A 24,449-nucleotide genomic window follows, 5' to 3' on the forward strand; every position below is an offset into this window, starting at 1 on the left:
TAATTCAATAATACATCTAATATCTACTATTGAATTGATCTTATGATGGAGCTGAATGTTGGTGCACAAATATATAGCCACGCAAATAGGCATAAGTATAGATTGATCTCGAAGGAGTACTTAAAACCAGTAGCCTTAAGGAAAATGTGTCAATATAAGAATAGGTAAGTATAAAATATACTATGTTTCAAGTCATAGGTGATGTCACTGCTTTGTATTAAATAACACGTTACTTATTTCGGATGACACAGTATTCCAAAAACTGTTTACAATGACTTAACAAAAAAAGTATACTTCTTATTCTATGAGGTAAACTGGTTTACAGAAATAGTCTTGCGGTTAATTGGTCAATATAACCTTCATACAAGACCTTTAAATAACATTTCTTACAAATTAACGTACGTAAGAAATGAGATCACTCATGATCTTAATTATTGTACTTATTATAATTTATTCTTGTAGTAAGTTTTCTTTAAGGAATCAGAATTGTGGTTAATATGAGGTTTGCCTGTTTATTTAAGATCACGAATTTTGTAATTTGTATGTACGCGGACGACATAACTTTGTAGAAGCTACTCGTATATGTGCTTCGATTCGTTAAATATGGTAGAACTCTTAGACTACGGAACACTTGGAACATCGTCTCACCTATTTCTGCTTATAACAACAAAGTTAAGTGCTGCTGTGTTTTTATTTGAACGGTGTGTTAAAGAAGAGACACTTAACATGACGTTCCAACTTAATCCTTAATGTATCTGTGAACGACCTCAGGAAAGATTGGAATCCTATCTAGTCACTTACTACTCTTTCGTTTGCTACTTCGAAAATATTAAGAAACATGATATAAATTCATAGACGTTTCTGAAAAATTATAAATCTTCTTTGCCGCTCGTCGAAGTATCCGATCCCTGATAGTTTATGAATCCTAACTGAGATCTAGGTACCTATGTGTTGAAACGTCAAACTAGAACTTTTCATTGTGGTAGTAGTGCTTCCGGAGTCGAACCATGTCGAACCAGAGCTCTACCACTAATAAAATAGAAGTTAAATATCACACTATCCATAATAGTTATTTAAAACAAGCTTCCATGTCAATTGCACAATAAACAAAAATCGTAAATTGATGAAAAATATCACGGTTTTAAAATAGGATATGAATGTATGTTGGTTTGGAAAATATAGGCCTCTTGTAAAATCGTTGGTTTATCCGTTCAGTTAACGATAGTATTTGCATAACTGTGTACGTTTTCAGAAAAAATATTTCATTAATAGTCGCATCGAGTGCAGGCACTCTGAACACTTGTTTGAATAACAGCTCAAAGCTTCACTAGGGTTTTTAGTGCAATGTTTGTATGTATGTAATATGTACATTACTATACACTAATACTTGTTTCTACAATTCGATAAAATAGATATTTACACTGTTTATATTTGCTTTATCCAGGTTCGGAATTTAAACCTACTTACCTTACCCATTGCGTAACATAGGTTTACATACGTACTGATGTCTGATACATAAACATACTATGAAATTCCTTTATGGCTGCCAATTCTAAATTGACAAATATTCGATTTACGCCTGTGGTTTTCTTATTTCAACGTCATATTGCTTTTATTAAGTTTTCGTATATTTTTGTAACCAAAATATGAATCCAAAATACATTTACCAGGATTTTCAAAGCAGTAAAAACACATCTTGTTTTAATAAAATCTGAAAAGAAAAATACTATCTGTTAGGTTATGAAAATTTCCCGCATACTCGTACTAAATATTTATTAGGTAGATTTGAATATAGGGATTCTTCATTGGGACGACACGACACGGCACGGCATCGGCACCAAATACTCAATACCTAAATATATATTTACCAAAATGTTACAGGTATATATTCATTTATAGGCAAGAAATTGTAGGTACAGTAGGCACTTTCTTTATATATTTTTTTAAATATCATTAATAACAATATCAACGCAGTAGATCGATTAATGGCTTAGTAGCGATAAAAGACAATTATATTTTTGATCCTAAAATGGATTCTTCAAGTACTGTGTATCGTGAACGGTACAGAGAATCACTAAAACGTTCTTGTGGCATCATAGTAAGATAAAAACTGGCACGCTTTGATTTATACGATGTGAATACTCCATCCATTTAGATTTGTCTATGGCCGTTATTGACACAACTGAGAGAAGTTCTCTGAGTATCCGTGCCGTGCCGTTGTCGTCGCAATAAAAAAGCACCCTATCGTAGGTAAGCGAAAATTCAAAGCGTCTACAATATTCATTTGGTCAATCTCGACACCGATAGCATTTGCATACAACATATTGTAACATCGTTTAAGATGTAACGAAACGGATGTGTGGATAAGATGTCTGGACCACCATTTAGCTCTTAATGACGGCTCTGTTCTCTGTATTGCATTTATGGTGACAATTCGGAGCAATCGTTACCAGTTTATATAGAGTTATGTCTGCAGTTAAATTGTCAAATGGAGTATCTTAGTTATAATTTTGGTAAATAAAGAAAGAATTATTATTCTGCCATTGTTAAAAGTGATAGAAGTGTTCGCAGTTTCGTCACACTATTATTACTAATTTGTAATAGGTAGCGGCGTAATTGCTACGCTTTGGTTTAAAGAGTCTGGTTGCTTTAACATAAGGTGTTCAGACTTATTCCTCACAGATAATTAATAAGACATAAGACCGGTTTAATATAGGATTTTAGGTCATCTGATGACGTAGTGACTGCCGTCAATCGACCTGTACGTCGGAATGCACAGGAAGGACATTTACAGTGTTTATGTATTAAAATTATGCATGTTACGTTGTTTATAATTGGATAAAATGCAGCGACCGGAGGCATACAGGTTTACACATAACTCAAGTCTTGTTAAGCACAGTACAGTGAAGCTGTAAACATTAATAAGGTCAAAAGCTGTCTTAAGAAAAACGCGTCACCTTATTTATACTACTCTCTCAACCGTCTTCTATAACTTAGTTCATGTATCCAAATTGTAAATGTTATTTAAATTTAACGAACTGGGATGGGTCATGACCCGAAATTAATGTCAGCCTCTGGTACTAGAAAAAATCCACTTCGACCTGTCCTGTGCTGTCATCAGCCCATATTTCATTTGACGCTTGCGCAAGTCCTTTATGACTTTTTTCCAGCGATACCTGATACGAACCACTGGGCGTCTGCCACTCGGCCGGCTCACGTATCCTCGTTTCACCATCCAATCTTCCATTCTTTCGAGATGCCAGAGCCAACGAAGTCCGTGTCTTATGTCCTGGGTCTTAAGGGGAGCGTCCATTGGGTGGTAGATGGGGGTAAAACAGTCTAGGTAGGCCCAGTCTAATGGATTCGCTAACTTAAGTTGGATCTGGTTCACCGGTTAACATCTCTCTTACTTAAAAAAACTTACGTCACGAAACTTATTAAAATTTGAACTTTACATTTTACATTTATAAACTGTAAAGGAAAAAAATGCAGTATCACTAAACATTGATTTGGCCAATTGATTCGCTCCCGATACCGTTTATTTGCATACAATGTGGCGTGCGCGCTGCGTATCGAGTAACGATCTACAATTTTCTCAATTGAGATCTCGTGTGCTATTGAGACTTTGTTATGTATTTGTATTTGTCGCTTGCTTGTTTATTGTTAGAATTATAGTATAATGTAAAGAGCACGTGATTTTGTCTGTCGTCTTTCATAGCTTCTGCCTTGACAGTTTTATGATCCGTTTAGTAATTTTAAGTCTTGATGTGTCATTGAACTTATTCAAGACTCTTCACGCAAAGGGTTTGAGACGTAATTTTTTTATAATATAGGTGTAACAGACGGGAATGGAGTTCATCTGATGGCAAGAGGCTTTTGCCGCCCAAGAACAACTGTAATCAACTCCAGATAAGATTAGATTCCTACCTGAATGCGGCTTTATTCCCGAGGACTAAGCTGGAAGGTTTCTGAAAAGTCTTGCTTCCTTCATCATCAACAACCCATTACTGACCCACTGATGGGGACGGGTCTCCTCTCATAATGAGAAGGATTAGGCCATAGTCCACCGCGCTGGCCCAGTACGTATTGGTAGACTTCACATACCTTTGAGATTTTTTTTTATAAATCTCAGGTTTGCAGATTTCCTCACAATGTTTTGTTTCTTCACAATTTCTTCCTTACCACCCTTTAAACAAGAATACAGTAGCTGCTGTTGTTATAAGGCAGGTATATATGTTTAGAAATATTGAAATATCCAATCCACTTTACTTTTTTATAGGTTTTATATTAAACCGACATTACTGGGAGTTTTCTACTCTTCACCAAGGTTTACAGTTATAAAATAAGTAATTCATATATTTATAATCCAGACTCCGGGAATTATTGGTTCATTGAAAATCTGATTTATTAACATAAATTTCTTTATCGGTAGATACGCGCGGTTTAAAATTTAAAATTCCACAAAAAATAAATTGACTAGATATAGATTTGCTCTAATAAATTTAAAACAAATTCAGGCAATTCATTTATTCTCGGTAACGGTTTATTTGCATACAATGAGGCTAGAGGACCGCTCGATGCTATGTCCAATATACATATGTTAATAAATAAAATTGAAGTTATGTCACTACTTTTAAAAATAGTTATATTGTGTGATTTGTTTTTGCCCGGTTGTACGGGAAAGTCTTAAAAATAGCTTAACTGAAATTTATTCACTATAGCGTAGTAATGAACAATACGATATATGATCCGTTCCTAAATAACGTGAAATTCCTATGGAATTTAACCCAATTTAACTGATTCTTTGAAAGATAAAAGGGACAAAGACTTAATTATTTTTAACCGTGATTTTCCGTATACTAAAAAAATATTACCAGAGTTGTTAAAATTCCAAAAAGCAGCTAAACATTCTATCGCCGTTGTTACAAAATGTCTAACACAGACGTCTCCATATAATGCAATTCAAGGTTTTAGGGCTCGAAGTGTCATGTGTGCGTTCTGCACGCTCATCTCATGGGGGACACCATGGGGTGAGAGGGGTCTCTCCCTCTCGCGACGTCGCTGGCGTTAGCTTCAGCGCCGGCCGACGTTCTGGCCCGCGAATGTAATGCTAAAGTTTCTCGTGACCCGGCACCGAGCGTCTAGAGGAACGCCGCGGAGTTTAAGTCGGTAAGAGTTCGACATATCCCTTTCGCTCCCCCGGGCGTAAGGGAATCCATGAGGATTTCTCCGCTTAAAAAAAGACGTCTCGATATGAGTCGGGTATTCTCCGCAAGATACTTCAGTAACACGTGATCGAAATGTTATCTGTATGAATAATTAATAGCGTATTATTTACGGAAGCGTGCATTCGATTGAATATTATTTATAGATTGAGTTACCTTCAACTTTAACTTTGTATTTACGTGACAATTCCAGATTAGGGTTCTATTTGGCGGCGATTAATCTGAAACAATATTCAATAGAGGGATAGTTTTCAACCCCTTAATGACTTTATAAAATAATTTTAGGCATTTAGATTTCATCATGCTGTTCTTTACTGTTAAAATAAGTAGGAAAATTTTGATGCATGCCTAGGATCCTAACATTGCACCCTCAGCGTTTAAGGCTACATATCTAACAACTAGGCTATCGCTGCGTTTATTATATCTACGTAAAGGACCCGCACACTAAATTGCCATTGATCGATAGTAGAATCGATCATTATACCTCGATCGATCATTTTTGTTGATCGTCATTCACGCCAAACGTACTATCTATTAGTAATGTAACGAATATTCGAATTCGCGGATATTCGTATATTTTTTCATATTCGTATTCGCATTCGCATTTGCAGAATTTTTTGCGAATGTTTTGCGAATAATGAATATATTTTATGGTACAAATAAAATTTGTGCGGGCCAGAAGCGAGAACGTTAGTTTTTAAATATCTGTAGCCTTAGTATGAGTTTTTTAAGTTTTTACAAAAATAACTATTTTTGTATTTGTTTATGTATTTGCCCATACATTTTCAATCAGCGCTCCTAGGGGACTGTATCAGCACTGATTGGAAATATATGGGAAATACATAAACAAATACAAAAACAGTCATTTTTGTCAAAACGTTAAAGCTCATACTATGAGTACCTACTGTTATACTATGGCATTCTAGGGTTGAAACTAAAGCACAATTGACTATTGTACGCCGTTGCCAGTTACCGTTACGGATTGCCAGTGTTAGCTTTCAACATAGATTTAAATCGTTAGAACAGATATGTCCGTTGGCTATGTTTTTGAATGTGAGCGCCAATTGCCTACGTTTATGGAGGTCGTAAAATGATCCCGGTAGAGCCGTGTTGTAGTGTCATATTTAAATAAATTGGTATAGTTATCAGTTAGCGGCAATGTTTGTAATTAATAATTATTGTAATGATGATGATATATTATACTTACTATCATAATATAACTTTTTTATAATATAGGAGTAGCAGACGAGCGTACAGTCCACTTGATGGTAAGTGGCTACTACCGCCCATGAACATCTGTAGTCAACCCTAGATGGGATTAGATATTCCTACCCCTGAGGACTATGATGGAACGCCTCGGAAAGTATGTCTCCCTTACCCCCTTACACCCTTCAAACCAGAACACAGCAGCACTTAACGCTGCTGTTATGAGGCAAAAATAGGTCTGGCGGTGGTACAGCCGGAGTCTCACCACAAAGGGTTCTACCACCTTCAGACACCTACACTGCCAAGTTCCGCAATACCTAGCATCAAGTTCTATGTCTCATTGGAAGGGTGTAATCAATTTAGTCTTCATCAATAGCAATGCATCTGTGATCAGCTTCATTCAGGTCCACTTGTCTATATGGTACTTGTTGCAGATGTCCATGGGCGGCATATTTGTCAAGTAGTCTCAACTACATAGTGTCCACTAGTTGTTCAATAAACAATTGAATTTCATGTAAAGCTCTGAAACCTTTGTATATTGTTTTTGTTGTGTGTGAGTCTGTCGCATTATGGCATGCTTATCTGTTGATTTAAATCCATGGATTTCGCTGGATCGCCATTGAATTTATTTTAGAACTAAAAATACGTTTCTATAGTTTCACCTTTTGCACTTTTATTCGTGTTAATAATAACTAACATTCGCAGTGAAATTTCACCGTTATTGGATTTTTGTAACAGACCGATTATTTCAGTTTACGTTCATCTAAGATTATAAGATGTACGCGTCGTGAATCGCTTATTCGTTTCTTTGAATTTTACCTTGATAACAGTCCCAGTTATCATATGGATTACTCCTATGAAAATGAAGTAGCACACAAGCATCACGTGGATAATGGTTTCTGTTACAATAGCCATATTTGTAATTACTCCAAACAACACACAATTTCAACCTGAGATCGACCTTTGTTTTGCTATCCCTGAGCACAAAGCATGAACTTTAGACATGTGTGTGTACATAAGTGTTAGTATGCAAATACTAGAACAATAATCAAAATTAATTTATAAATCTGGCTGGATTTATATATTAATTTTGATTAATTTTGATGATTAGGGTAATTTAACTAGTACCTAGATATTGATGAGAAATCGTAAGCGTTCAGTCACTTTCAAACTATAGAGATATTCAAAGAAACTGATCTCAATACTTAATCTACCGTAATTGTTCACACCGATCCTTTTATTCGATTGGCATAAATCCGAGCTAAGGAAGAAGAATAAAAAGGAATTGAATTGAGAAAAAGGTCGAGGTCAATTGATCATAGAAGAGACATGCATTTTTTAAACATTTATATTGAGCGCAATGACGACTCTTCATCTATTTTTGCCTAATAATAGTAATTAATCGTTCTGGTTTGAATGGTGTGTAAAGGGAGACGTACTATTGCGACGCATCCCAACGTAAGGGTAGCAACGCATCTATGGCCGACTAATAGGAACTAAGGAATCTAATCTTATCTTAGTATAAGTATAATAGTCATAGTATAGTAGTCATTTTACCATCAGACTGCATGCTCCTTTGCTACTTATCATCATCAACAACCCATTACTGTCCCACTACTGGGCACGGGTCTGCTCTCAGGATGAGAAGGATTAGGCCATAGTCCACCGCTGTGGCCAAGTGCGTATTGGTAGACTTCACATACCTTTGAGATTTTTTTTATATATCTCACAGGTATGAGGCCTCGCGATGTTTTCTTTCACCGTTTAGCAAGTGATAATTAGTTTCTAATAAGCACATAACTTTGAAAAATCAGATAGAGTCCTGGGATTTGAACCTCGGACCCCTCGATCGAGAGGCAGAGTTTCTTAGTTTCGATACTTATTACTACTTATACTTCAATAAAAAATGTATTACATGCGTTGAACAATGTTTGGAGATTTTCATCTTCTCTTTGGTAAAAAGCCGATATCACCATTTGATCAATTATTAATTCAGTTTATATTCTGAACAATGCTTGTGTTCCAGAATTCCTTTGTCCTGTTTACTTTTTCAGATTTGTTGTCACGAATATTGTCAGAAGTATTGTTACGTTTCAGATATACGCTACACATAACTTCAATACTACAATTTTGATTCTCCAACTTGTAGCGTATCTACGACAAAAGGTCGTTTTCGCCCGACAAAAAATTTGAGTTAATAAAAGTATTGCAAAAATGGTTTGCAATACAAATTCGTATAACGTTTCTGACATTGCTGACTTTTATATGCGTTTTTATGTCATAATTTTCTTTTTGTTGGAATTTAGCTACCTTTTGTTAATCGCATAGAATTTCCATTTCCTGGTTTTTCACAAAATAAAAGTGAATCATTTATGCTTATAAACTTGGCATCATTTCAAAGGAACTTTGTAGACTTAAGAAATACGATTTGCAGGTACCAGGGTTCATATTATTTTGGGATTTATTTCATTCGAAGTTTATTACGTTGGCTCTCTATTTGTTCCGTAAACTTGAAGTATCACTTGAGGTTATTGTCCGGTCTTAAAGTTCTTATTTTAATGTTGGTCTCCGTTTTATTGTATTGACTATAGCGGTAACGTTATCTGTACATACTATTAGTTTTTCTGTTAGGTTTTATTTTTCAAAATATAAAGTATCTTATGTTTATCTCAATCAAACAAACTGTATGTCTAGCCAAAACCATGAAAAGTAGTCGATTAGTTGAGCCGTGAAAGCAGAACAAACAAATAAGAAGCAAACAAGTAACTTAGTACGGATAAGAATTAGTTTTACTGTATATAACTATGTTATACCTATATATAACAGTGGTATATTGTGAAGAATACTTTGTTGCTAACGGTTTTCTGTAGTACTTTGAACATATTTAGAATTACAACAATCCAATCTTGTTTACATATATTCACGAACCGTAGTAGTAATTTACCATCCGCTGGACTGAATGTTCCTTTGATACTCCTATATTATAAAATTATAGTAAGACGATGTAAAGAGCAATGGATATAATGCATCCAAATGCAAATAATAAACTTCATGAATAAAATATATATGTGTATATCTAAAATGTATATTTAATTCATGACATTTATCATTCCTAAGTCTTTGTACATAGATGCGTCATAAACATGTATTGAATCTCAAAGTGTTTTCAGATCTGATCGCTTCTTGATCTAAATTCTAAATCGTTTGAAGCGTTTGGGGATACTCTACAATCTCTTAGAATGTTCTATTGTAGCTTAACTGGTTCCCTTAAAGATTTATCTCTTTTGCTACAAAGCCTTTATGTTGCGGCTAGGCATTTACACCACAAAGTGCTTATCAGTAAAGGTTTTATGCTAGATGGTGTGCGTTTTATGTTTATTAGATACTAGATTACACTACACATTGGGTTTAAGTTTATCGTATGTGACATTTAAGAATATCGTTTTACTTTTAGAAAAATAAAGTGAGTAAATATATACCCTAAAAGGAAAGTAAGTGTTTAATTTAGTTTGAGAATAAGTGGCTGAGTTAATAAAAGTATTGCAAAAATGGTTTGCAATACAAATTCGTATAACGTTTCTGACATTGCTGACTTTTGTATGCATTTTTACGATAAAGGTAACATTTCGTTTTATAGTACATGTGTTCAATTGTTCAATTGAATTTTTCGTAATATTGAGACAGATATGCACTCAAAAATATACGTATATTAGTATGTAGATATCTGTATACACTCGCCACATACGTTGAATTCCTACAAAATACCGAGATACTATCATAACTTTAACAATTGCTCAGTAAATCAACATGGAACATCTAACCATAGAAATAAGCAGTGAAGTATCCTTGAACCTAGTAATTGACTCGCACTGACGCCAACTGATTGAGATCTCAGCACAAATCATGTGACGTTCTTAGACATTTGAAGTATATGAGAGCGGAAAGATACTTATGGGTATTATTATTGTTGTACACCAATAGAATAAGGAAACAAATAACAGGAAAATAAAAGGCAGTTTTATTGCTGAATTGGCGATCTTTGTTGCTAACATTAGATACTTTGACAGACTTTGGGTAAAGAAATTTGTTTACATAAAGTAATAAATCGGTAAGGAGTAGTAAGTACGATGAAGATTTTTATTAGAACTTACTACTTTGATAAATAAAATAGTCTGAGATTACGACATGTATCTTTTGCAACTGAATTAACACTACTAAAATATAATCAACATCGTAATAAAGGTTCTATAGATCTAAAGATTGTATTCAGACAATCCTAATAAATTCCTCAATAATTTGTGATAAAATATATTCAATAGAGCCAGTACGAAATTGTCCAATAGAATATAAGCAATATACAATTCAGGACAATCACATAATGCCTTGTTATGGAATTATTGTAAGAAGCAATAAAAATAAATTGGAAAAGGATACTTAGTTAACCTTTCGGATATAGGCATTATATAGCATTATTGTGCCCTGAAATAGTTTATACGTAATAGGGACGGTAAGGTAGACTAAATTGATTTAATAACCGTTCATTGGAAGGCGAATACTGATATAAATAGTCGGGTTGGTGCTGATTTGACTATATTTATACTTATTTCGTCTGAGAATGCGTAAATTGCGAGTATTTCCAGACGGTGGTATAAATAATCTATTAATGGTAGTGAGCTGTTGCCCTGTAAATTGAATTGCTCCAGTTGAATTTTAGATGTATCACTAAGATTCTCTGAGCTGTGTACATACAAGCCGCGTGCTTGTATGTAGACATCTAGAGCAATCGAGCATCATTAACTGTTAATTAAGGTGATAAAAGGGTCATCGATTATGTAAACTTGTCTTTGTAAATAAAAGTATCGCTGTCATCTATGAATACACGGAAATAAAATTAAAGAGCACACGAAATATGATCTTCAACTATTATTATTATTGATATACTTTTTGCTTGAGTAGTGAATTTTTTTTTGTTAATGATGGGAAAACCTTCAAAGGGTACCCGGTGCCGAGGAAGCGACGAAAGATAATGTGGCATTCTTACCGCCCTAAAATCCCCTTGGTAGCCGTCATCGGCGGTGCGTATAGGACTCCGGGATTTCCAAAGGAAAGCAACCGGAGTTCTCTTAGCTTATTGCCCGGTCGGGCACCGCTCAGGTGAGCTTGTCGCTCGCCACACCGGCTGGTGCGTAGGACGGTTTGCGAACACACATACTGCGGTCTTTCCCGGGGTCGCTAGCCGGGCGGTTTGAGTCCCCACTCTTGCCGCCCGCAGCCCCGGGAGCCCCATTTTAGTCGCCTCTTACCACCTCTCAAGGGATACCGTAGTCTTAATCTGGTCCCGAAACTACGGAACGGGTGAACAATGAGTATCAAAATACGTCAACATTTGTTGAAAAGGATAAATTGAAGATAAAATTCTTCTATATACAAAAATAGACCAAGATCAAAGTACTCTTAACACGCGAATAATTTATTATCACAGAAATAGAAAATGATAACGCAAGAAAATAATATTATAATAATAATTTTAATACAGGTATAAAACAAAAAATATAAATAAAGAAATTAATTACGAAAAGATAGGAAGATAGCTTTGAACAGAACCAATGTGGTCTTTCACGATTTCGCATGGCTAGCGAATTCAGGTAATGTTTAGAAACTTAGTTTCAATGACCTCGCGTGAACTTGTTGGACACGAAAGTTCGTTTACCAACGAATATGTTATTGAATAGTGGTTTAATAGTGTTATGACGAGCTGAATGGCCACGTGTCCCTATTGGTTATTGCAGATGGTAAACTAACTGTAGTTTAGCGGTTTAGAGAACTTTACTAAACAGTTCCGTTAATGGATTTAGACTGTCCGTGTTTCCTAGACCTTAGTGAATTATGTAGTTTGTTTGTATGTTTCAGGTGTAATTGTTAGTTTAGTAGATATATCGTGATTGGTTGTCCCTAAGTATTAACTTCTAAGATTATGATAATACTTACTACTAATCACAGAATTTCATGCAGATGTTAAGTTCAAGAATTACTTACTATCATTGGAACGTTGGAATTATATCCTGGTGTCTCATATTGATGTTGAACTTGCGACCAAAATGAAATAAATTGCCATCGAGCAATTTCTACGTATGGATAACCTTTCAAATTTAATATGAACTTAGCATTAGGAATAATTCTGGGGATATAAAAGTTCTCATTCAATCAACTTGGAATTTCCTATTCCATAAAGCGGACTTCGTTCATCGTTTCAGCATAAATGTAATTTTCCGTAATAACATTGAATATTAATAGCATTCTAATTTCGTCGAATATACAAAAGATATTAATATTTCTCGCAGCATTTACTTGGCTTTACTTATTCCACTCTTGAGTATAATTCTTAAAATTTTATTCGCTGTTAAAGATACAATGGCAAACAATTCAGTAGAGTTTTCGGAATTAGGAAGTTTATGAAATTTGATCGGTTTTGTTTTGGGGAAGTTAATTTTAATTTATTTAGAATTCTCGACTTGATCCATTAAGTAATTTGGAAATGTCACTCAATTAGTGAGTATTATGCTTGGTTTACAAGAGGCAATAATGTTCTTCAGTTCGTGTTGTTCAGTTTTTCATTATCAATAATATAATCGTTTAAAAAATACTTACATTTGCTGACTTTGCTAGTCAAAAGACATTTATTCGTAGGTACATCTCGTCCTATAGAGGTTTTATTATATTCGTAAATCACTTGAATGTAGCAAAATGTTATTATCAGGTGATTGCAGGTAAATTATCTCTGGCTTCATTATTATTATCATCGTGTAGATAATAATCAAAATTGAGTAACTTAAGGCATTCCTTTTTTTTCACTATCAAAAACTAAGAAAACAACTAATAAAACCTTCCCACCGAACAATCCTCTGTGTAACCAAGCTTAACGAATCTGTACGCACGAAGAAGCAACGGTGTAAGTTGATCTTTGGCTTTCTCGATATCAATTGTATTGCCGTCAATTATTATTATCGGCACGTTAATTATCGGCATCCGTTTGTTGTTGTTCCAGATGATTGTTCAGTCGCGATATCCTTTGACGAGCGAAACTCACTTGGTTGTATTCAAATCAACGTTATTTAATATACGTTATTTGGTACATCCATTTATAGCACAGACCGATATCAGTAGAAAGAGGTGTAAGGTTTCTATTTAGATCGGGTGTTGTAAAACACTGTGCCATATGTATTTCCGGCTTTAAAGTATTTATAGCTTATAATTTAAACCTAGCATAGGTAAATTACATTCATTAATTTAATAACATGAGCAAAAACATTGATGCATTGAACGACCATCGCTTGTGGTGACATTTCGTTATCATTAGCAAGGTAGCATTTTTGTTTTTCCATTAGCGTTAAAATGTTTAAAATTATATGTAAAGATTTTGATGTTGTATTTCTTTCAAAAATACTTTCCTTGAGATTACAACTTGAATTTACTACCAATTACATTTAGTGGTGCACATTTCACTGCCATTGCACGCGACAAGAATACACTGAAATGTTTTATGATCGCACCGAATGTACGGAAGTTTTTGAAACATTTTCAAGTAATTAAATTAAGCTCGACTGTACTGGTGACGTGGTGACGTAAAACAAAACGTCTGCTCGTCGTGCCGTGTTGGAAATGTCCGGGGAAAACGTGAAAATATGTTTTTGATATTATTACATGTACTGCACTGTGTATGACGAAATTTTTCACACTTTCGTCAGTTGTTTTTATGTTTTAAATAAAATAAGAACATGTCGTGCATGCTGTTCAGAACTAAGATTCTAAAGAATTATTTCTTAATTATTATGTGGAGGTAATTTTCGCCATTTTATTAATAAATGATTTTTAACTTTTTGTGAATTTGAATTGATCCGTATACAAATTTTACATAGACTTGGCATAAACCATGAGTAATATCATCATGACATAGTGCCAACCGCAGCTCTAATAGAATAAAATTTTCAAGATAGCTGACTCCACATATTTCAATTTTGATATTTTCAGCAATCGCCATAAAATCCGCTGCTTCCTACGATACTCACGTAGTAGCTGGCTTGGAGAAAGCATTAGATCAGTGGATCTCAATCTAAAATTTAGTCTACTATCATATGGATTATTACCAATATTTTGGTTCAGTAAGTTATACTGAAAAATTCAGGAGCTAAACGTAAAGCGAATTTCATTAGACTGTTCCATTGTGCTTATCTGAACAAAGCAATCTAATTGAGAGTGAAACAGATGTGACAGTAATATACAATACCGCTCGGAAGCTTTATCTTAAATAAGCTATAATAGATGGATAGGAATTGAGAAATACTGTAAACATTTTAATCAAGCTAATCCAGTATTAAATATTGTTCTGCAATGGTTATACATCTATGTCTGCAATATAAAGTAACGGACGTACATATAGCGACGTAACTATTGATATTTTTAATCAATATTTCTAAATACGGGTATAGGTATTATGTCTTAGGACAAAATGTTAAATACCTATATTCCTTCTAAACGAGTATCTCATCTGATACGTCTCCTTATTAACCCTTTATTTTGTTGCAGTCCATATCTCCCGTGTAAATTTCCGAAATGTTTGAAATGAAAACGTTGAGAGCAGCTGTGAGATAGCGACGCCAGAGTCTCCGGATCCGTTGCTAACAAGTTGGCACGTCCTGCCAGTTTATGGACCGAATAGTTTCCAATTGCAGTCAATACTTCATGTTTAATTGGCAAACGGAGTTTCACTCTATGTTCAACATTGCCATTGCATTGTATTCGATTATTAGAGAATCAATCCTTTAGATGTTGCATTAAATGTGACGACAGCGGAATTAGACTTCAAATTTTGTTGCAGAATATAATTTGGTCTGTTTGTGATTTTGATATATTTAGGTACTTTTTTATGCTTTAGCATGCAGTATGCATGCTTTAGCCTGATGGAAAGTTGATTCGATGTGACTGCTATATTAACAAACTGTAATTATATAAGATTAGTATAATATTCATATCAGTTTCGGATACCCGAGAATACTGTGTTTCGTGTTGCTAATGATTCTATGAAGTAATTAACTTTGTCACTTACACAGTCGGCTTATATTAATGATAAGGCTTAAGTTTACAAATTATTGTTATCATTTATACAACAAAACGTTAATGTAAAGACGCTAAGTTTGTTTGATTTTCAAATCATTTTATTGTAATCCTCTTAAATTTGTAATTGGCGTGTTGGACTTAAAGATTTTATGTCGTAATTAGAAAGGTAATTTAATACTATCTAGGTTTAGGAACAGTTTTGAAACACAATAGCCCAATTACGATCGGTTTTCTGAAGCACAGAATTTTGTGTTCTCTAATAATCGTATTTATTATTTATTCTGAAGAAGCCTCAAATTTAATAACAGTTTTTGATTAGCTAGCGTATCCGAGTCTAACTCGGACGCTTATATGAGTGGCAGCCTGTTATGATGTTCATTGTGGCAAAAAATCATCACTGTCTAAAAAAGGAAGTCATTAGTTACCAAAATAATGGTAATATGAAGCGGCAGAACGAAGATGTATCGCGCCGACGACCCCAGCCTCTCTAGGTCACTGGATCTCAATTTATTTTATCCTCCACGCCTGCTCCTATTTCGTCACTTAAGTGCTTGACATGTCAAACGTTACGCCCTGTCGTTATTTACGATATGCCGACAGTAGGTGTATCTTGGGGCCTTCAATCATTTGTCGCAGTTCGACCGCTTTATTTACATCTGACCTGAGAAGTTAAGGACAGCGGTTACCTATAGTAGACTGATGCCCTTTATTAAAAATTAATCTATATTTTAACTTGACAAATATTGACATTTGACAATTTCTCCGTACTAGAAACTTAATGTTCGATCCTTGGTTTGCTGCCATTTGAATAGATTAAGTATTAATAGCAGGCGTAAGTCTATAGATGTTTAGCTGACTTCAAATATAATAAAATTATATGCGTAGTTGATCAATAAAGCTTTAAGGTTTAAATCACCGCGTCTCACATGGATTTATATTTTTACATGTAACAAAAGAGAACAACAGCGCAATATAAATAGATAGATTGTAATAAGTATATCGGGTGAAACTATCACTATGAAACAAGAGGTCTATCAGACATCTACAACCTACGATTATAGATTCTATATCCAAATTCGGTTCCCTAAGCAAAATGAGGCGATTTTTATCCCAAAAATTAATAGTACGAACTTGTTCGTCTCAATCGATCCCATGTCGACAAATGAGGGCATTCCCTAAATCCAAGTGAACTTTGTTCCTTGCTATATGTCGTAAATTGGCGTGTCAATTACGACGATCGTATTTTAGTCAGTCTTAACTAGTAGGCACGAGCATGCCATAGATTCCAAATAAATTGAGAAAACGTGCAGAGTTATAGCTGATATGCGGTATCATACACGTTATGTTGCCGAGGCTTAGTAAGCGAGATTGCTCCCGATAAATCGAACTTTTCGCGATTTGATGTATGTTTTCGTTTCGCTTTTCTTGTTCAACAAGTACGATTTTAAGGAAGTAGGGTTTTAAGGAAAGCGTGCTCATTAAATTTTTTATAAGTGATTATTACCCAGTGTACTAATTAACTTAAACTATTAAGACAATTGGAACAGATGGGTCTAGAAGTTTCAAACTTAGCACAGACATTCTTACATAACGATTTTGAACTAATATTCTTGAATATCCTTCCTTATGGGGACTTATTCGGGAATTGAAGCTTTTCTTCACATCAATGCTTCAGTTGATCGCAAAAGAAATTGCTACCGCTGAGGGTTGGATTTTTTTAAAAGTATTTTAAAATGCGGGATGCAAAAGATTATGGGAGGCGGATGATGGAAAATGGAATGGTAAATGAAAGATTTTGAAGGTGATAGAAGCCTGCGGTTCGACTCTGGCGGCACCACCGCAACTTATTTCTACCTTGCAGTTTTAAGCGCTGCTGTATTCTGGTTTGGAGGGCGTGGTAAGACAGGCATATTTTTCCGAGGTGTTCCAGGTTAGACCTAAGGAGTAGCGGTGCATCTGTGACCGACCTCATGTAGAAATATCTAATCCTATCTGGGGTTGATTACAGATGTGCATGGGCGGCAGTGGCCACATATCACTGGGTGGACTGCGAGCTCGATTGCTACCTCTACTTTATAAAAAATCTATGTAAAAAGTTTAGACTTAACTCACGAAATTTCACTGTATTTCACTTTAGATTCTCTCATAATTATATATGAAACATATTATTACACGTGTTAGTGGTCCTAAACAAACGACCCATCACTACATTTAATAGAGCTCCACTATGCAAGCTGTTAAATTGCCACTGATTACAAATTTGCATGCCATTACAATCAAGTTATACTGTTTAGGGTAATTTAAATCATTTTGTAATAAACGGTGACAGCCTAACATAATGTATGGACTATGTAAAATATGCACTTTTCACTTGTTTTTGTTCTGCTAAGAACTTTCTTTTATTTTATCCTGTTCTCGAGTCTCGGGCACAGTTTTCAATACAAAGGTAGTCTATTTTTAACACGAACACGCCATCATCATGAGTGGCCACGCATTTGTGATCGGTAACTCACGTTTTTTAAGAACCCCCAAACGTGAAGGTAGAAACCTGTCCTGTTTCTCTCGATCTTTTCCTTCACCATTATATCAAGTGATAATTAATTTCGAATACGCATATGAATGAAAATTCAGAGTACTGGGATTTGAACCTCAAACCCCCGATCGAGAAGCCGAGTTTCAACAAGGCTATCACTGCCACACAACATATCTTACAGTATCCTATAAAAATACAAAAAAATACCTACAAAACCTACAAAAAATTGTAGTAATGTTTATAATTTCTTTTATGTTTACATCGTTGCATATGACACAGTTAGATAAGACCCGTAACACATTTTTGTGTTAAGATAAGCGCTAGTCTGGCGATAAGGCGATGGAAACAAAGATAAAAGGTTGCATAAAATGTCGTTGCATAACGCTGTTTCTCGCTGACCTAAGTGACTTGCCCTACTGTAAATGTGTTAGCGATAAGCGACAAAACTTATTGGATTTGTAAGTTAATAGGTAAGCCTTTGTTGGATATGTATAATACGAGTTAATAAACATTGTCAACCATCACGCGATATCGCATTACTGCATTATTCAAAGGGCTCCCTCAGACGGATTGGTTGCAGTTGATATTGATTTGTTAAACTGTTGGTGTGAACTGCACACAGTCGCGATTTGAACTCCACGCATTCGGCTGCAGTTCTATACAGTTGTCGCATACTGTCAGTTTATATGCAGCTACTCTGAGCGACACGAAAAGTAATAATGGATTTTAATACAGTTAAATTTATTTCTATAAAAAGCCAAAAAGCCAACAGAGCCATTTCCAACCCGCAAGCTGACTGCAACTTACCAGAGTCCATTTTGCTCGGCTAACTTGAGTAACTCTTTTAACGCTTAACTGTACTCGCTATTCGTTAACCGTCCGCATTAAGACAACTAAATGCCGATATGGGGCATATTACAGAGGATTTATACCACTCATTCAGCTCGTTTTAATGCCGAAATGCATTTCCAGCACTTCTCCACTTTATAATATTAATCATATGTGACGTGGAAGAGTATTTGTTGCTGACAAGCTGGATTGAACGATAAATATGAGTGTGCCGTTAAACTTGAAATGTTGATCTTCGGTTTTTGTTCTCAATTATGCTGTATTTAATTGGATTCGTTTTGCTTGGACTCTGAATCGTACAAGTATTGACACTGATATTTTGTTGAACTAGGTTTTGGGTTCAAGTTCCATCGAGAGCTATTTTTGCTGACAGACGAATAAGAACGCTTTGATTTTTGTGAGGACGTCTGCAATAAGTGTTTTTTGTAAAATACAAAATGTTTTATGCTAAAACAAGTGTTTGTTATAGATGACTCCCATCATTGTGTTTGTATTTAGTAAGTAAATAGCATATATTTATTTATTAGTATAAATAAATTTAATGTATTCTGATTTGAAAGGCCAAAATTATTAAATGAAATAAACACGTGTAAGGAATATTCTGAAATAACAAATAAACAAGATATATTATTTCATAGAAAGAAGTCTTGTCATAAAATACTTAAGACTTTGAGCACCGGGGCAAAGGAGAAAAATTGAATGCGTGAAAATTGTCTTAAACGAGATTTAACTTTTCCTCTCGGCGCCAAAGACATTTATTTCTCTTGGAGCTGTTTTAGAACAAAGTTTGATTTGTTTTAAGATTTCCCTGTAATAGCGCTTTTGTTTCTTGAACGAATAATCTAATCAAGTACCTACTAATCTTCTTTGCTTTTCACTTTTTGTTTGATTGGCTTTCTAATTTGGGAAATACCACGACCTCTGTTTTGACTTTCATTAAGATTTTTTGACATACTCGTATTTATGTAGATACATGGCGGATCATTAACTGTAGAGGTTTTATACGTGGAGAATTCTGGTATCATGTTTGACCAAGCAGACATCTGAGTAATGATTTTAGACTTCTATTGAGGATTTTTTGTGTCTAGTTTCAAGTTGGATCAAATACGAAACACGGTAGTATCCACGGTAGTAAACGCTAAACCAAAGCCTTTAAGTTGCGTGCCCGGTGTTCCCGCACGCATCTCTAGGACGCATGTTACGGGGTGATATAACTTTTCATTTGTTCAGAGCCTTGGAGAACAGCCAACGCCGCCAGGACCGCGAAAAGTAAGCGTTCAGGGGAACGCCGTATTACGCTGGTAAGACTAAGAACTAGCGTATCCATTGTCCATGCAGGTCCCCACGTTAAAAAAACGCTATAAGTATGTACTGAACGAAAATGTATTAGCTATTTGTTGAAGTTATACTTTACAACAGAAGCACTTCCATCCCTCATATCTCTTCCCACGGGGACTGATGTCGAGTAAAGGATTATCTCCAGAACATTAATCATCAAATCCTTAATCCAGTAACGACAAAATCTTTTATGTGCTTTTACATATAGGGTTATCGGTTGCGTCGACGGATGCGACAGAAATTGGTTACATTTTATATTAAAAGTCGGGAAAAGTCTTAAACAAAAAAATGTCATATTAGGTTCTGGTTTGGTGTCTATGAAAACTTATTGTTACTGAACATGTCTGCATAGATGTATGTATATGAATAAAATACATTTTTTTAATTTATGTCTCCATAGCTACGGAAACATTTAACACAAAAACCCGGTAAATATATAACAACACATACACATAGTATTGCGTGACACTAAGAATTATCCAGTCATTAGCAATGACACTTTTAACAAAAATTCCTCCCGCTCTATATTCGTGCGAATTTACTTCATTTTACTGTAGGGTTGAGGCGTATGTCCTTAGGGTTTTGTCACTAAAGCCGCCAAATACCTTACGAGTGATAGTTTGATATCAAACCCTGTTCTATGAACACAAAGTTGGTGTGTTACTTTGGCGTTTAAGTCATTTGTTAGTAAGTCGGTGGCTTCGTACATTAATTACTTATGTGTATTCCGTGAGTGCCATTTCGCTCGTCTCTTGATGTATGCTCGAAAGCCTAGGGAATGGTACATTTGATGAATTTCAGTAATAATTGTATTTATTTACATAATAAGTAACCGCGCTTCGCGTTTGGTGTTTGCATGTATGTGGAGGCCAAATTTCTCATCGATTTTAAAGTAGTAAGCCCCAACCGATTGTACTGAAATTTTGCAGTTTGTTATTTATTGAGCTTATTTATTTATTAATCCTCCGCTGTCTCTTTGCCTGTCATAAATCATAAAGCTCTGTCTTTTGGACTGTTATAGTTAGACACTTGAAATATTCACAATGTATGTTTAACGGTAGCCCTATAACAATAATGTGGATGACCGCTTAAAGTCTTGTAGTAATAATATTTCATGTTATGCAAAATATTGAAGATTAATTTATCATTTATATTTTCAGGTAAACCCCTTCAATCTGCTCCATATTCTCGAGGTAATTAATAAGTTTAATTTTATCCGTATTATCATCAAAGTAAATGGCCGTCAAAACTAATGTCCTGTGGTATGAAAGATCGTAACAAAAATTACATAGACTTATAGGGAGATTTGATCGTAGTGACAGTAGTCATTCGCAGTCCAACGACGCGCTCTCCCGATGTTTGACTGTGATAAAAACAAAGAAAAACAATAAAATGTTAAAAAAGAACCAAACTTGTAATTCAACTTTAATAAATAATAAGAAAAAATCTGTAAAAGGTCTGAAGCAATCCACCACATTGCTTCAATGCGAATCTATTAACCTCAATTATGTTAATGTGTTGAAAGTCCAATATTAAGATAATATTCTTCATAACATATTATAAAGTGCTATTTTTAAATGTATCTGTTCTATATTACGGAGTTTATCAGAGCCATTATGGTTGGAACTAATAAACAATCTTTATTTTATTAACGGGTGGTCTTGGCTAATCGATGTTTTATTTTTATGGTTTTGCAATCCGATTAAGTGGTCTATATCGGCTATGGGATTGGTCATCATTATGTTATGCCGTTTCGACAGCGTTTTACTGTTTGATGGTTTCGTTCAGCGAAGAGTCTGTTGGTTTAAATGTTACGAAATATGTAGTATGAAGCAATAGTATGAATGTGAAAAAAATATTTAAAATGTCGAGATTATGATTATAATTTTACAATAGGTTTCTGTGTGATGTAAAAATAAATTTACTAGGCATGGCTTATTACAACTTTTTGTCTATGCCACATTTCCTTGAAATGGTCTTGTATCATAGGGAATACCGAAGCTTGTCTAGTATTCTAGTCTCGAGCTATAGGGACAGACTGACAAAACTTTGCGGCGTTTTAATGACAAATAGATACAGGTAAATATTACAATAATCTACAGTAGCTTTATGTACTATTCTATGGTATTGACATAACATTTATAATCATCTTTACACGTATACAATACGTACATACGACATACACATAAGGTTATACAACATATACATAGTTATACATACTATGTGTAAGTTATTTGTAATAGGAATCGTATCATACCCCACACATAGTTCTCGGAACGGTCTTACACATTTATCATAAGTCAGGTATTAAAATTCTTATCGCTTAGAGTTTGAAGGTGAAATAATACACAGGATTAAATATGTAATACTTGATGCAGGATTATAATGTTCGTTTGTGTATTGCGTTTAGATTAGTTTATTTTATTCATTTCCCTGGTCGGCAAATATATAACCTATATGTATATATCTAGTATATTATATGACCTATATGTATCTATCTATATTGCTTTCAGTCTGTTTTTTTCTGTGCCAAATTTATGATGAGAGTTTAACACCTTTGAGTACGTATCTCTATTAAAATCTAAAATAATTAGTATCAAAAGCTTTAAATCTTAAGCCTGTCTCCAAATTTCAAAATAACTGCTGTTTTTAACCGACTTCAAAAAAGGAGGTTTCTCAATTCGACCGTATATATATATTTTTTTTTAAGTTCATACATGTTCATATGTTTCTTAGTTGGCAAGACAAATCTCCATTTCTATTTTTCGTCTTCTACCATTTCAAAAACCTCGTTACACAAAGAATCCTATCACAATCGTTTCAAACAAGCTAATCTCTGGAAGGATCTGAATTGAAACTGCTTTGATCGTACTTCGCTATGGCGTTGTACGAGTTCCATTTTTTTATTTTTTCCATTTTAGTCCATGAAAATGTGTAACTGTGCCTCTGTACTTGTATTTGCTTTTTGACTCAAATCACTTTATGATATGGAAGGATCAAACGAGCAGTCTATTCGTTACCAAGTTGTCAATGCTACGGAGAACTGTAAAGAACCTCAATAACAATTCAAGTTGTACGCGTGGTTGGTTATGGATGCTTTGCTACCCTTGAGGACTAAGATAAAGCGCCTTAAATAGGTAGGTATCATATTAATATACACTTCAAACCGGAAAACATAAGCGCTTAACACTGCTGTTAATATAGATAGTCATAAATAGATATAAGCGATGGTGACTTCAAGGAGTACGGTTACACTTTTGCTTCTTCATTGAGTTTGTTAGAAATTATAATGATCTTTGAAGGTACCTACAGATATCCACGGTTCGCAGAAACCACTTTACATTAGGTGGCCTGTTTGCGCGTCTGTAATTTGTATTGGAGAAAAGCTTTGTATTACAGGGGGTCAAAAATGGGCCGAATTGCTTCGAGAAAAGAATGCTACGGCCGTGCCGCTATTTTTGGCTTTGGCTCGACTTGGCGGAGGCACTGCCGTGCCTCCAGATTGAAAAAGTATTGTAGCTATATTGCAATTACAAAATGGCTTAACGCATATACAGTTCTAAATAAGAGGCACAACTGGATGAAGCTTAACTAGATTCATGTTGTATTTGCTATGAGAAGGTAGTTTGACATGTCGACAACCTAAGCTTAAGTAAGGCTAACGACACGTAGTAATGGTATTTAGATGAAGGATGTATCCGTTGTTTTGTAATATGTATTTACATATTACAAAACCTTTTTGATTAAGTGTAGAGAACAAGATAAAATATGATAAATAGTGTCGAGTGCGGGTCAAATAAAAACATAATTTATTCGCCATCCGCAAAAAATAGTATGTAATTTATAATATGATATGATTTTATGGCAATTTTTATAATAATCAACTCAATTTTGGTCCTTTTGCTGGGGACGGGTCTACTTTCAGAGGTAAAAAGTTCTAAAGATTTTTCACAGAACTCTCAGGCATTTAAGTTCCCTTAAGATGTATTTTCGCCATTAAAGGAAATTATTTAAAAAATCATGTTAAGATAAGATCAAAATGAAGATTTGAAATAAGATTTGTAACGTCGAGTAGGTATCGTCACACGGAAACAGTTTTTGTCATTACATGGTCAAATGTTAATGTGTTTAATACATAATATACGTGTAGTTTATATTTTTGGTATAAATAAATACCTTAGTTA

General features: G+C 34.7%; 1 protein-coding gene across 2 annotated transcripts in view; it reads left to right on the forward strand.

Annotated features, from left to right (window-relative positions):
* LOC140757972 (angiotensin-converting enzyme-like protein Ace3) overlaps positions 1 to 24,449 on the forward strand; it is a 245,578-nt gene that overhangs the window by 42,378 nt on the left and 178,751 nt on the right. Inside the window, exon 2 of one of the 2 annotated variants that reach the window (XM_073093896.1) lies at positions 21,426 to 21,458. The exons of the other annotated variant lie outside the window; for it this stretch is intronic. The gene's annotated coding sequence lies outside the window, so the exon portion shown is untranslated. The remainder of the gene's footprint in view (positions 1 to 21,425; positions 21,459 to 24,449) is intronic. 2 annotated transcript variants of the gene reach the window in all.

This window comes from Epargyreus clarus, unplaced genomic scaffold, assembly GCF_041222505.1.
Source record: "Epargyreus clarus isolate Ecla_fem2 unplaced genomic scaffold, WU_Ecla_fem_2.2 ptg000005l, whole genome shotgun sequence".
Classification (NCBI taxonomy): domain Eukaryota; kingdom Metazoa; phylum Arthropoda; class Insecta; order Lepidoptera; family Hesperiidae; genus Epargyreus; species Epargyreus clarus.